Below are 14,741 nucleotides of genomic sequence, written 5' to 3'. Positions count from 1 at the left end.
TCTTTACCACAATAAAATCATTTTAAACGGATGGAGGTGGATAATATATCAATAATAATTTTAAACATTTTTTGGCAACTTATGGCATACATCATCGTTTCACTTGCCCACATCATTTGGAACAAAACGGCTTAGTTGAAAGAAAACACCATCATTTCGTCGAAACTGGACTTACTCGTCTTGCCCATGCATCTTTGCCTGCATCTCTTTGGGTTGAAGCCTTTCATACGGCTAACCACCTTATCAACCGGTTGCCAACAAAAGTTTTACAAAATGATTCTCCATATCACAAATTATATTCCAAATCCCCACAATATGATTTTCTTAAAGTATTTGGTTGTGCATGTTTTCCATACTTACGTCCATATAACAATAACAACTTGCAATTTCATTCCAAAAAGTGCATATTCCTCAGGTATTCATTGAATCAACAAGGCTATCGTTGTTTAGATCCATCTACAGGTCACATGTTTTTATCTCGCCATGTTGTTTTTGATGAAAAGTCTTTTCCATACAATGACTTCATCCCTACTGTCCCGTCTTCTTCCTCTGATGCACCTCTTGCCACGTTAGAAATAGGGCCCCATTATCCTATCAACCCCCTCACTCCTATTATAACCCCTTCTTTACAACCTACTCCCACTATACTACCTACTAACCCCACCACTTTGCCTCCTACTACCACTCTTATCCTGCCACGCCAGTCTTCAGACTTATCCTCTTCCTACCCTTTCATTTATTCCTATGACCACCACATTAGACCCATCCCCGTTAGGTCCCATACCCACCAACTCTTTCCCCAGTTCGAATATAGGGCAATCTTCAACAAGTTAGCAACCCCCACTAACTACTTCCTCTCGCTCTATGGTCACACGTGCTAAGGATGGGATTCGACAACCCAATCCTAAGTATGCTTTACTTTCTATTAATGTTGATAACTTGGTTGAACTTACTTGTTTCAGTCAAGCAAATAAATATCCCGTGTGGCGGCAAGCAATGACAGAGGAGTTTAATGCACTCCAACGCACATGTATCTGGACACTTGTTCCCTGTCAGCCACATTCAATGTTCTTCCAAACAAATGGGCCGGTGTATCGCATCAAGCGTAAGTCTAATGGTTCCATTATTTAGTTTAAAGTACGTCTTGTTGTCAATGGTTTTCATCAACAGGAAGGTCTTCATTATGGAGAAACTTTTAGTTTCGTTGTGACTCATGCAACAATCCACCTCATACTGTCTATTGCTCTTCATTTCAATTGGCCTATTCATCAACTTGATGTCCAAAATGCATTTCTCCATGGCACACTGGTTGAAGAAGTGTTTATGAGACAACCACCAGGCTTTGTAGATCCTCAATACCCTACACATGTTTGTAAGCTTCGTCATTCTTTATATGGCCTTAAACAAGCACCCCGGACGTGATTTCAGTGTTTTTCGCATCACTTGGAGAACTTAGGCTTCATTGCTTCCACTGCTGACTCCTCCCTGTTTACATTTTTCAATGGGGCCACTATCATTTATCTTTTGATTTATGTTGATGACATTTTAGTCACAGGGAATGATACTGCTCAAATTTCACGTTTCATTGCTTAACTTGGAAGCCTATTCTCTATGAAGGATCTTGGGCCACTTAATTTTTTCCTTGGCATGGAAGTCACATGTACACATACTGCCATGTATTTTTCTCAATCCAAATACATTATGGATCTCCTCTGTCGCGCCAAGATGACCGACTGCAAGCCAACTTCAACTCCTGCTCCTGCTGGTCGACGTCTCAGTCTCCATAAAGGGCTTTCGCGGTAAATCAAGTTTGCCAATATATGCATTCACCGACAACTACTCATTGGGCTGCTGTCAAACGTATCCTTTTATACTAAACAGCAACACATGATTATGGCCTTGTCTACACTGCTAGCCCCCTCACCCTTACTGCGTATGTCGACGCTAATTACGTTGGCGACCCAGATAATTGACGATCCACCGGAGGCTACTGTATCTTCATTGACAGCAATCTCATTTTGTGGAGTTCTAAGAAACAAAGAGGGGTCTCTCGCTCTAGCATAGAAACGGAATACCGTCAACTTACTTACACTTGCACCACTCTCTCTTGGTTCAGAAACATTTTTCGTGATCTTCATCTTCATCATTCTCCTCCACGTCTTTGGTGTGATAATATCAACGTCTTTGGTGTGATAATATCAACGTTATCGCTGTTGCCTCAAATCCAGTTTATCAAGCTAGGATGCGCCATGTCGAAGTTGATTACCATTATGTGCGTGAAAAAGTTACTCGAAAAGAAATCGTTGTTGGTTATGTTGCCTCCACCGATCAACTCGCTGATCTTCTAACCATGGGTTTATCATCCCAATGATTTCTGTTTCTGGTATCCAAGCTTCCCGTCCGTTCCCGCCCGCTCAGCTTGAGGGGCCGTGATAAACCATGTCAGCAGTCCAATCCACATCAGCAATCCAGTCAGCCAAACCTGATAACAGCAACACCCTTTCCCGCGTCTAACACTCAAACCTGCAAGTAGAGTTTGGATAAGCATCAACCTCTTCTCTATCAAGTCTGTTGCACAGTTTTTGATCATGATAATTGTCAAATATATTTATCCTGTAAATGTTTTGATGTAGGAGATAAATCTCCTTGTAACTGAATACCTTGTAAATCTCTATAAATGGAATACATCGGCATCACTCATAGTTAACTGAGTTGAGCCTACAAACTGAACTGTGTTCAAGCATTCTTGTTTTTCAAGTTGATATCTTTTACTCCAAACCCAGCCGTCGTGGCTTTACCAGTCTCATACCAAGCTAAAATCCAAGGTGCTTTGCTGCAACTCTTGGGCTGACTTATGATATGGCAGGTGTCTCTTAGTTTTGCAGCCCCTTTTTCTAGCCTTGGGGATCCATTCCCTCAACTTGGATATGTATGAGCAAGGTATCTTTTGGATGATCTGATCAATTATATATTGGGATTTTCCTTTTATATTTGTTGCTAGTGCCTTGTCGAGAAATAAAGGGGATGGGTTTGCCGGAAGCCATGGCGAGGTGGGGGGACGGGTGCCTTATCGAGAAGGAAATGGTTGGCTGCTAGGGATTTTTTATTTTTTTATTATTGTTTTGATTTTTCTATTTCTTTGTAAAGTTTATGTATTTTTCTTATGTAATTAATTTTACAATAATATTATTCATACAATGTTTTTGTCCCACATTTTTATACCACTTTAAGTGGCATTTGATGTGAACAGCCAAATCATTTGAATTAATCAGATTTTTAAATTTAGTTCATTATTTAATAAATTAATAATTAAGAAAAACTAGTTAATTAAATGATGATTGTGGTACATAGGGAGTTTTTCTCCTTCTTTTTCTTGGGTTTTGCAAATTTTTCAAATGATGTGACTGTCCACATCAGATGCCACCTAAGGTGGTATAGAAATATGGTATAAAAAGATAGTATGAATAACATTACTCTTAATTTTAAGAGTAAATCTGTCTTAACGGAAATTTTTTAGATGAAATTTGAATAGAAGAGGTTTTGGGTAAGTGAATTAAAACCTCAATGGGTGTTAGTGTAATGTGTTAAACGTAAGGGAGTTTTGTGAAAATTTAATAAATCTCATAAAGTGTTAGTGTAATTAACCTAATTTTATGACGATATCTACTACGATACAATCCATGCATGGAGGTCTCAGATAAGTGATTAAAGGTGGTGAACAAAAATAGTTGTTCCAAAACAAAAAATGTTTCATTCAAAATTTCAACTAACCTTATTCGAGCTTTGGCATGGACAAGACGGTGCCTACTTTAATTTATTTCTTGCACAAAAAAATATACTGTAATGAATTTAAACTCAGTTGCAAAGGAGTACGTATGCTACCCTGTCCAACTGGCCTAACCAACATCTGTATATGTACCCTCCTCTTACCATGAATCAAGGAAGGAAACTGAAATCGTCACGTGGATTCAGGCGCATTTTGGTAGATTTCGTAGAGATTCTAATATCCAAGAGACAGAAATATGGGTGCAACGCTTTCTCACACTAAAGAAGCTATCAAGTTAACAAAATAGTATTTATGAATAATTTGAATAGATTGGGTGCCAACAAAAGAAGCTATCAACTATCAACTGTCCAAAATCACAAGAAAATCACATTAACTAATACAGATTAAAGTTCACAGCATTTATATATTGACGAATGATCGGAATATCACAATAATTATTTACAGTGAAACCACACATTATATTAGTAAGATCCACACATTATATTAGTACGACAGAACTTAACGACACAAACTAAACACAAACTAAACCTTAAACAATAAACGGAAGACGCCGTGTGATTTTGAACATAAAAAAACCTAAGCTTAGGTCTCGGGTCCTGCACTTACCGCCGCACGAGTCACCACGCGCCACCGTGCTCCAGCCACCCGCCTCCGTGCTCCAGCCACATGCATCCGTGATCCGCTGCGGTGGTGCCACGTGCCGTCACGCGCTGTCACGTGCCTGGAAACACGCGCGGCTGCATGGTCGCTGCCGACAGCAAACATGCCGACAGAGAACGTGCCGCCACTTTCGCCGAGGAACTCCTCATCCTCGACGAAGATTCGCAAATTCTTGGACTTCATATAGAACTCAACTGCTTCCTCGTCGAAATCCAGCACGAATGCCAACTTGATCAGCTCCGAAAGTGCAGGTATATGATCAGTGTTCTCCCACAGGACACCGGCAGATATTACTTCAGAGAAATATGTGGCAAACTCGATGACACTTTTCTGCCCTCCAGATCTGTCCATTTTCTGTGTGAAAAATGTGGACTTTTCTTTGTCCCATCGTATCTTTCGGCTTGCCCTCACGTTCAAAACCTCCCCGGAAGACAATGGTAAGTTATAGCTTACATTGATTGGTTCGGTTGTCTCCACAATAGTAAGATTGCGAAGGCCTTGCACAGCTTCATGCCTCCTTTCTGCTTCCATTTTGAAGGCGGGATCAGCTAGAAAACCAAGAATGAGCTTCAACAGCGGTTTCCCAATCAAACCATCCCTTGGAATTACCTGTTGCCCAAGGACAATTTCTAGGGGCACTTCTTCCTTCTGCACAGATTCGGAAATAGTGCGAACACCAATTTTCCTGTAAATTTCAAGCAATGTAGTCCGAGGTAATGCAGGCAAGCTCGGCTGAGGGTACCAAACAAATAAGGGGTGATGAGAAGACTGCTCAAAAAGATCCTTCACTAGCAAGTCATCAGCAAGAAACACGTCCGACTTGTTTAGCAACAAGATTTCATCTGAGCCGGAATTAACAGGCAGTTTCACCAAGGCCTCATGAAGAACTTTCTCTGTTTTCGAATTCCAGCTCTTTGCAATATAAACCCAGAACTTGCAACACTGCGCATGCGACAATCTATTTTTGGAGCTTTCCCAAACCTTCCAGAGCTTGCAGTAGTCCTCAATAGAAGGACGAGATTTTACCCCAAAAGCATACGAAAAGAACACTAGCAGGTCATGCTTAAAGTAGGTCTCCAGGACAGTCAGCTGCAAACCAAATAGCCCGTCTTTGTCATTAATAACGCATTGATCAGGACTAGCCCACTCTCCATTCTGATTTCCATTCGGAATCCAGATCCTTTTGTCAGCCTCACAATCCGGCTTCCACTTAAACTCATTCAAGTACTTATATACTCGAACGAAAGTGGAAAGTTCATTATGAAAATCAAGGTGGCTGGCAATCAGTGGACATCCTTGCTCCACTTCAACGATCACCCCTATTGCAGAGAGCTCTTTTCTGTAGGTTGTAATTTTAGAACCATAAAATTCTTTGTCAATGAAAGGTCCGTCAGTCTTTTTCAGAAACGAATCAAATTTGGAGTTGAACAACAAGCACTTGCTGGGAGGCCTATAACCAGCATAAGTCTTCAACCATGGTTGAGAAACCTTCTTTCTGAATGCATCCGGAAAGGAATAATCTTTCGCCTGCAATAAAATCTGCATGCACTCCAGCAATGCTAGCGCATTTTCTGGGGAAATGCTGCTTGGTTTCTGGGGAAGACAAAGATTAGAAGCCACAAACATGACACCATCCTTGAATTCCACAATGACGCCCATGCACTTGAGCTCCTTCTTATATTCATGAATGTTCTTGCCATAATAATTTTCAGAATCGTCGATAAAAGGGAGATGAGATATTGGAGAGATACATTCCCAATCAGGACTAAAGAGAATGCACTCTCTTGGAGATCTATAATCACCATGACGAGTGCGCAACCACTTTTCCTCCCGAATGCAGCTTTTCAGATCTTCAGGAAATTCAAAAGGAGTTCCCTTCAGCTTTCTACAACACAACAGAAATGATGCAACATTTTCCTTGGTGATGGAAGTCGAAGATGCGTACTGCTTGAAATAACGAGCAAATACTTTGGCAGCCTTCTCATAATCAACAACCACCCCTATTTTCTTCAACTCATTTCTGTATAAAAATATGTTGTCTCCGTAGAAATTGTGATCAATCAATGGGAGACCACTAAACACCTGAAGAAGGCAACCCCATTCCTTGTGAAACAAGAGACATTCATGTGGAAACTTGTAAACATTGTTTGTTTTCAGGCACCTTGTTCCACTCAATGCTTGGACAATCTTATCAGATGAATTTGAGATATTCATAATTTTCAGCAGTAGTAGAATAGCATCCGATGTTAGAGAAGGTAATAAGCATGACGGTGGCTTTAGGTGGTCGATCATGAGCTGGTAATTTGTGCGGAAGGAAACAACCACACCAAGCAACTCGAGTTCTTCCCTGAAATGAAGAATTTCTTCACCGTAAAGCTCCTGATCAATGAATGGAATGTCACTAATTTTGGATGCAATTCGCCACCCTTGGTTGAACAAGACAGATCCAACTGGAGACCTATAGCCATGGGACGTTTTAAGCCATTGCCCCTTTTTAATACTGGATATGAATTCTTCTGGTGAAAGATATCTGTCCCTCAAAAACTTGATAAAATTCAGGATTGAAAGTACACTGTATTTAGTTAAAATGGTTGAAGATGCAAGAGACATAAGACGATTCCCAATAAACTTGCATGCTTCTGCGTATTCAAACATAACTCCAAGTACTTTTAACTCCTCCTTGTAATCATTAATTTTCTCGCCATAATAACTCATGTCAACCAATGGGATATCAACAAAATTAGATCCACTCTGCAGAATGTTTCCACATGACGACGTGAGTATGAATGACTGCGAAGGTGGCCTGCTGGAACCTGAAGATCCATTCAAATAAACTTTCAGCCAGTTACCGTCTGCTATGCTTTTCAAAAACTTCTCTGGAATTTGAACCTTCTCGTATTTCAGGTGATGAATCCAGTCCAAAAGCAAGAATGCATTTTGCTTCGTAAGAGTTGAAGACACAGTTGGAATACATGCATTGGGAGCAGAAATATAAGGGACATCCGAAGCTGCAGCGTGATCTTTGAGGAACTCAAGGAGCTGCTTCTTTTTTGTAACTTTACCTGCATAGCGGCCTGGTTTTATGTAATCTTCTCCTAACTCGACATAGCCTTCTTCGATCCACAGATTTGAATCAGTCAAACCTGCCCATTTGCTTTCATAGGCAGGGACAATAAGCCCTCTCCTTTGTCTATTAACGTGGCCGTAGTTATTCACAAGTGGCATTTTACTACATAAATCTACAACTTGGTAAGCAGAGATATACTTATTGCACAATGAATGATACAAAAAGTGGGCATATGCAACAACAGGTTTTCGCTCATTGCCAAGAGAATGATTGAGGCGAACTGCATACTCGTAAACACTTACAGCATCAACCTTCAATTCTTCTGCAAACCATTTCACCAACTCCTCCTTCTTAGAACATGACTGGAGAGCTTGCTGGGTTATTTCTGGCATAAAAAGAAGACTCGCTGTGGATATAAATTCCTTGTTCCAATCAATCAACCATGTGATATGACAAGAAAGACGGGATAGGAAAATCTTCTTTTCACCAATCTGCATTGCGCTTAAGCTGCAGAATGATACACTCTCGTCAAAATCCACGTATTTTATCAGTGGAATGTTCTTGATGTTGGTGCAGTGGAATGTCCGCCTCCATTTATCGGAGACAAACAACAGAAGCTCCAAATAGACATCCTCCGACACTCCGGCTACAATATCGGAACTCTGAATGCATTTAGCATACCACTCATCGTTGACTGGTTCAACTCCAAGGAAATTCAGAATGTGATCATACTCCTCTTTGTCAAATGAATCACACAAAACATATCTGCCATGGGAAGAGATGGTCCCCAAGCTAACCCTTTGGTCGCTCGCCTTTCTCAAAACTCCAGAAAGCAGGCAACAACCTACCCACTTCGTGAGGTTTATGGAAGAACGTCCGCTTGTGTGACTTGGTTGGTACAATGTCTTCCTCAATAAGCAGTGCTTTGATTGACTCCCTCACAACATTCAATTCATCATAGGGGGTGTTCTGGACAGGTAAGAACCTAAAATAAGGAGGCAAACTAGAAACTGGTGCATCTCCTACAGTTTTCACGAGGGTGATAAATGCTTTGAGGAATGCAACGGGCACACAATTAAGAATTCCTTGATTCCACTTGCTGTCCAAGACAATATTTTCTCTTGATGATTGTAACAGAAAATCTGCCTGAATTATGAAGGGCAAATTTGTAAACATCCGAGTGGGAAGGAATGCGTAGACCCCGGGTGAGCTTGTTCCTCTATGAAGGCGCTCCCCATATGGAAATGCTAGTGTGATTACCCACTCATCGACCTCCATTCTCCTCTCCTCTCTGAATTCTTGCCTGACAGGAAACTTCTGCTTCCACATATAATAGCTACAATTTTTGTCGCCGTCCCCACTTTCTTTTGCACAGAGGTGGAGCGTGTAGGACTGAGCATCAATGTTCTTCCGCGCCACAAGATCAATCTCACTTGATATTGATATTGCGCTCACAGTGTTGAGCCTTGGATCCTCATTATCTTCCCTAACTGAGAGTCGCTTAATCTTTGAAAGAAACAAGAGAACTTCCGGATGCATGCTTGAGAGCTGCTGCTTCACAGGATGGACCTCGTCGGGCTTTAGAGGTAAGATCAGCGTTGTGGTTGGAAGGGCAGAACTAGAACCATATATCTGTTGTATGTCAGATAGAGTAGGATTTTCCTCAACCCATTCAGGAACAATGTACCCGAGATTGCAATGCGGACAAGGCTCTTTGCTGAACCTTATCTGATAGCCATTACTAAAGATGTAGGGCCGATCTGTGATCAGAAACACACTCTTGAAGCCAATTCCTGTAGATTAACCAGAAACATGGTTGAATTAGCACAACAATGATAAATCATAACTACCAAACAAGAAAGAAAACACATATAAGCTTATAGCCATTCCAAAATTCGGTTGTGTACTTTACCGATTAATACCTAAATTTTGATATCTGCAGAATAATTCCAATCAAAGTACTATTTTTTCTGTATCAAGCATACTATAATATAGCACATATATAGTTCGCAATAGACGACTGAAATGTGAACTCGCAGAGAATTATTAAATCTTGGAGCATTTCTATAACATAAGGGCTGATCATAAACATGTGCCACATTGTATCAAATGAAACGTTGGGTGGCTTCCATAATGCTAAGGGAAGTAATGTACTGATGAGCACATACCTTTCTCTCCAATGTAGCCGCGCTTCCGGTTGCCTTTCTTGGTGGACCGGCCAATGCTGCAAATGGATTCTATGTTCTTACGTGAAAATCCCTTCTCATTGTTGAAAACCAGCAATGTGGCAGGAGCCCCTGTGCCGGTTATGTCCCTGGACGTTATGACAAATTCAAGGGATGGATCAACGCCGTCTGCGTACTCATTGTCTTCTGCATTCTGTGAAGTAAAATACACCATGTTTTGTCATTTCAATCAAACCATATAAGAAACAAAAGTTAAATCTTAAAATTGTTCATAGTGGCTATCGATTAAGATTAAGATTCACTAGCATATATCTTCACAATACTAAATTATTTCCCATTTCCAATCGATTAAAACATTGAGAAATAGAATAGCATCTTATCCAATGTAATCTTTAACAGTTTAACTTTACTGAATGTATTAAACGAAATTAAAAACCTTCAAATACATTATCCAGCAAACTAATACCTACATGCATGCGCACAAACCTACATAAAGTCCTTAATCTTTCTTCAAAACGCATTTAGTTCTTGTGATACAAAAAAATATTGGGGAGAGGGGAAATTGAACACGCGACTCGGAATTGCTCTTTGCCACTTGAACTACAACCTTCTTGCAAAAACATCTACTTTTCTTTTCTAGACAAGGATATATTATAAGGGAAATTCATTTCCGCATTTGACAAGGTGATATTCTTTCGGCACACCTTTTTTCTACCCTTAGAAACTTCATATTTATTTATGACATTTGAAGTGAATGAATGAAAGAAGAATTATTATTCTTATTCTAAGAAAGAATTCCTAGTGTTCACCAGGAGAAGAAAAATATAGAAAGAATTCCTAGTCAACTGACCTAACCACGCTAACACCAAAAATAAAATTCATCATGCATATTGATGTCAGATATTCAGAGAGACGGGTCACTAACCCACTCCTAACCACACTGAACTTGTCAACTCAATGATGTATTAACTAGGTGTTAAGTTTTATAAGTGTGGATAGGAGTGAACCAGTGGCCCATCTCTTTGAAAATCTGACATGAAATAAAAGCGTACAATTCTTTCAACACGTCTTGGACCTGATTTATTGGACTTGAATTTGCCTTCTTAAATTGAGGCTTTGAAAAGTTGCGCCAACTCCAACTTAAGAGTATTTAATTGATTGGGACCTCAAAACGTTACAATAGCACTAGTCCCTGAATGATGACTGGGCTGTGAAAAAAATTGTGTTAACTTTGGTACAACGGAGTTTTTATCATATATGGCCAAATTTTAGCCCCCAATCTCATAAATGTCAACTTTTATGACAAATTTCATACATAGCCAAAATCACTCTTGAATAGACCCAAATACCCTCAATTAAATCTTTTTTCTTTAAACTGTGCAAGCTTTTTCTCTTAATGAATGAGCAGCAAGTACGCAAAATTTCATAGGCTTACAATAAATTTGGATTCACCGGGAAGAAAACTGTTGTTCGAATATATCAACCTATAGGAACTGCAAATTATATGTCATATATAGTTTCATTTTTATATTAGGAACTTGAGATAGGACTGTTATTGTTCGTGTTCTTCACATTTATACGAGTATTTATCAAATATAGACAAAAATTAACCCTTTCAAAAATGTCACTTTTATAAAAAAATTCAAATATATCCAAAATTTCACTTAAGTAAACACAAATATCCTCAAATTTAACAGTAAAATAAATTAAAGGCTTTTTAGCCACCGTCGCCTTAAAACTGGTCCAACTTCACCTTCGCTCCTACACTCCACCACCATAACCCTATCCCCTTCAACCTCTTCATTGCCGACATTGAGCACCCTGGTGAACTCTACTTTCCGGCAGTCAAAATTAGTTTTTTCTCGGACATAAGCCAGTAGTCCTTTTGTATGTCTTACATGAGTTGGAATCGAAAGGAATGAGTTGGAATCGAAAGGAACTCCAAGGATTTTAGGTCCAGTGTAATTGGGTGTTAATTTTTACGGCATTTAGATTTATTTAGGTGTGTTTTTTTGCTATAATTGATAGTTTTTATAATTAAAAAAATGATATTTATGAAATTAGAGGATAAGTCTTGGCTATATATGATAAATACTCAGTGACACCAATTTGAAAATTGGTTTCCATTGTGATCCCATGTGGAGTCACTCAAGAGAGAGCATATTGGAAAATAAGATCCCAGATACAAAATAATGTAAAATTAATTTATAAAAATTTATATCCCTAATATCGCCGAGACCGAAGCCTTTTGTGATATTAAGAATGAGATATATTATTTTGTTGTATGGACGATGTGCAATCCTATCCTTCAACAACCGAGTGTTTTTACTAGGAGTGTATAAACATGTACAAACACATATACATATATATATATAGATATAGGAATGGGAATGCAAATTACCTGAATCAGTTCCATGACAAAGTGGACAGATTTGGTATACAGTTCAAGAGAGAGATTTTTTACTGCCTGATGAAGATCTTCAGTTAAAGGGTTGAGTTTTTCCTCTCCAATGGAGAACTTTTCTTTGCGTATTTCTTCAATGTGCTTTCTCGGCGTTGCCATTTTCGGTACGTTCGACGGGCGATCACAAAACCACAGCCGGCTTTTCAGTTACAGAGAGATTAAACAAAGTCACAGAGACTCAGAGAGAGCAAGCAGGTAGAGCAAGTAAACAAGACAGAGAGTCGAGCGAAGGTGGACGCTACAAAGGAAGTTTTGGTGTTGGGGAGAGGGGGGGTGGGGTTTTGTTTATATATAAAGGCCACAATTATTTTTCGGAATGGTTATGGAACCCAAAAATTTAATTATGCATTTAAGTTTTTTATATATATTAAGAAAAAAAAAGGTCTTTAAGAAAAGAAATCTCTATTTTTATAAAATAAAAAAATTAAAAAAAAACTGGGAATATGATGCTCACACAACGTCGAGTTTTAATAATCTGAATCGTCTATTTTTCAAGTTGCACCTCATAAATCATCCTTGCAAAATATGTCAAATCGAAAGTATTTAAGGCATCTAATTAAGTCAAAGAAATTAACTAACACTTTGTTCTCTAAGAAACATTAAAATTTCATCTTGATAGTTAAATAGGCAACTGGTTTCCGACTGAATTGAATTGAAATTTTGTAAGAATGATCTATGAATCAAGATTTACAAAATAGACATTCGGATCGTTAAAGTTTAATGTGAAATGGATCTCATAACAAATTTCCATTTTTCGGAAAAATCGAGATCCCTTTCCCTAAAGAGTCTAATTATGAAAAATACTTTTATAAGAAGTGAATATAGTTTGACAAGAAAACGCACATTAATTGTTTAATCTAAATTACATATTAATAAACTACTATTTGTCAACCATAAACAAATAAAGTTACTACTATAGCCTTTAATACAAAACTGAAAGAAGATATTAGAAAAGAAAACAATGTGGGCATTAAAGTGATTGTGTACAAACAAGTTTTTACTGTTTTTTTTAAACCTCACAACTATGTCACTTCATGAATACCCTCCAAACTCATCTCTCTCTCTCTCTCTCTCTCTCTCCCCCAACTGCCAACCCTTATTTTTTTGGGATGCTTGCCAACCTGTTAAAAACAAATATTTAAAACATACATTTCTCAACACACAGTGTGTGACCTTTGCTAGTATTAATAATAATTCTCTTATTTTTATTTATTTACTAGCAGAGAGCACACACTTTGTATGTGTAAACAACCGCCCACTTCCTCCCACGTTCTCCTCAAACGCAAACCACTTCAGTTCATTCAAAATATCCAAAAAAACATCATGATTTCACTTACCTATATGAAAAAATGATGGTGGGACAATTTCTCTTAATAAGTGCATATTTTTATTTGATATAAATATTTTGATACAAAATTACTATTTTTCCCTCCTTATGTAAATATTGTGTATCAAAAATGAGGACAAAATAGGAAAAAATGGCAAAAAGTTCAAAAGATACAAAATTACTACTTTGCCCTCCTCATGTCCAACATTGTGTATAAAAAATGAGGGCAAAAAAAAAAGGGGGCAAAAAGTTGATAAGCCATCTTCTCTTAATAGAATAGAAATAGATTTTGATATGAAGATGCAATTTTTTTACTTTTTTTTTTTTTTTTTTTTGGGGTGAGAATGGGAATGAAAGAATATTTAATTTACTAAGATTGACAAATAAAAGAATATTTAATTTACTAAAATGGACAAATAACCTTCTTGAGGAAGTTCAATGATTCAATGCAAACAGAGGAAAGGAAAAGAAAATCGAACTTTAACAACAAAAGCAAAAGAACAAAACAAACAAAATATTATTATTACTACGAGGGTTCTTTCGAATCTAAGCCACGTGGCATTGTAATGAAGAACGGAAGGATCACAACTTACATTTAACGATTCCAAAATTATGCGACATATCGGTCTATTGATATTGTCACAAGTAAGTTCTACATAATATTGTATTTTTTAGACTGAAACGTATGATAGTAAACTTGTTTTATACAAGTTACTTTCAAACTAAACAGTTTTGTTGTACGATAACAATTGACGTTGAATGAAGAACTCCTTGTATATGAGAGTGGTCCTTTGCGTAAGCGCTCTTCTTCTTGCGAATATAGAGCGAGTCAATTTAAACTCTTAACTAGGTTTAATGTCATTTCTAATGCACCAAAAAAATTTGGACTTCTTAAATATAAGAATAACCTTATCTAATGCACCAGATACTCAAAACTCTAATAAGTTATCTGTCAAAGTGAGACCCAAATTGAAATTCTGGTATAATATTTGAGTTTGAGGTAAAGCTTATACTAACAAGAAAAAAAATGTTATTCAACCGAAAAAGTAAGATTTGATTTTTTACTACAACCATCTTCAATGCACATAGTTAAATTGTGAAAAACTCAAGTTTTGACTCAAATGTTTTTTCCTGCAATACAAAAACTCAAATTTTAGATGTAACATATAATTCAAATATAAAAGTATGTGTCTAAAATTTAAAAGAGAAAACAAAAAAACCTCAAATTGGCCGCTTTTTTTGTTCAAATA

General features: G+C 37.9%; 1 pseudogene; it reads right to left on the bottom strand.

Annotated features, from left to right (window-relative positions):
• Positions 1–4,189: 4,189 nt before the first annotated feature.
• LOC137709704 (uncharacterized) lies at positions 4,190–12,424 on the bottom strand (annotated as a pseudogene).
• Positions 12,425–14,741: the final 2,317 nt, after the last annotated feature.

The sequence above is a fragment of the Pyrus communis genome, chromosome 12 (assembly GCF_963583255.1).
Source record: "Pyrus communis chromosome 12, drPyrComm1.1, whole genome shotgun sequence".
In the NCBI taxonomy this organism is placed as follows: Eukaryota; Viridiplantae; Streptophyta; class Magnoliopsida; order Rosales; family Rosaceae; genus Pyrus; species Pyrus communis.
The sequence above is the reverse complement of the archived record's forward strand: the minus strand, read 5'-3'. Positions and strand labels throughout refer to the sequence as shown.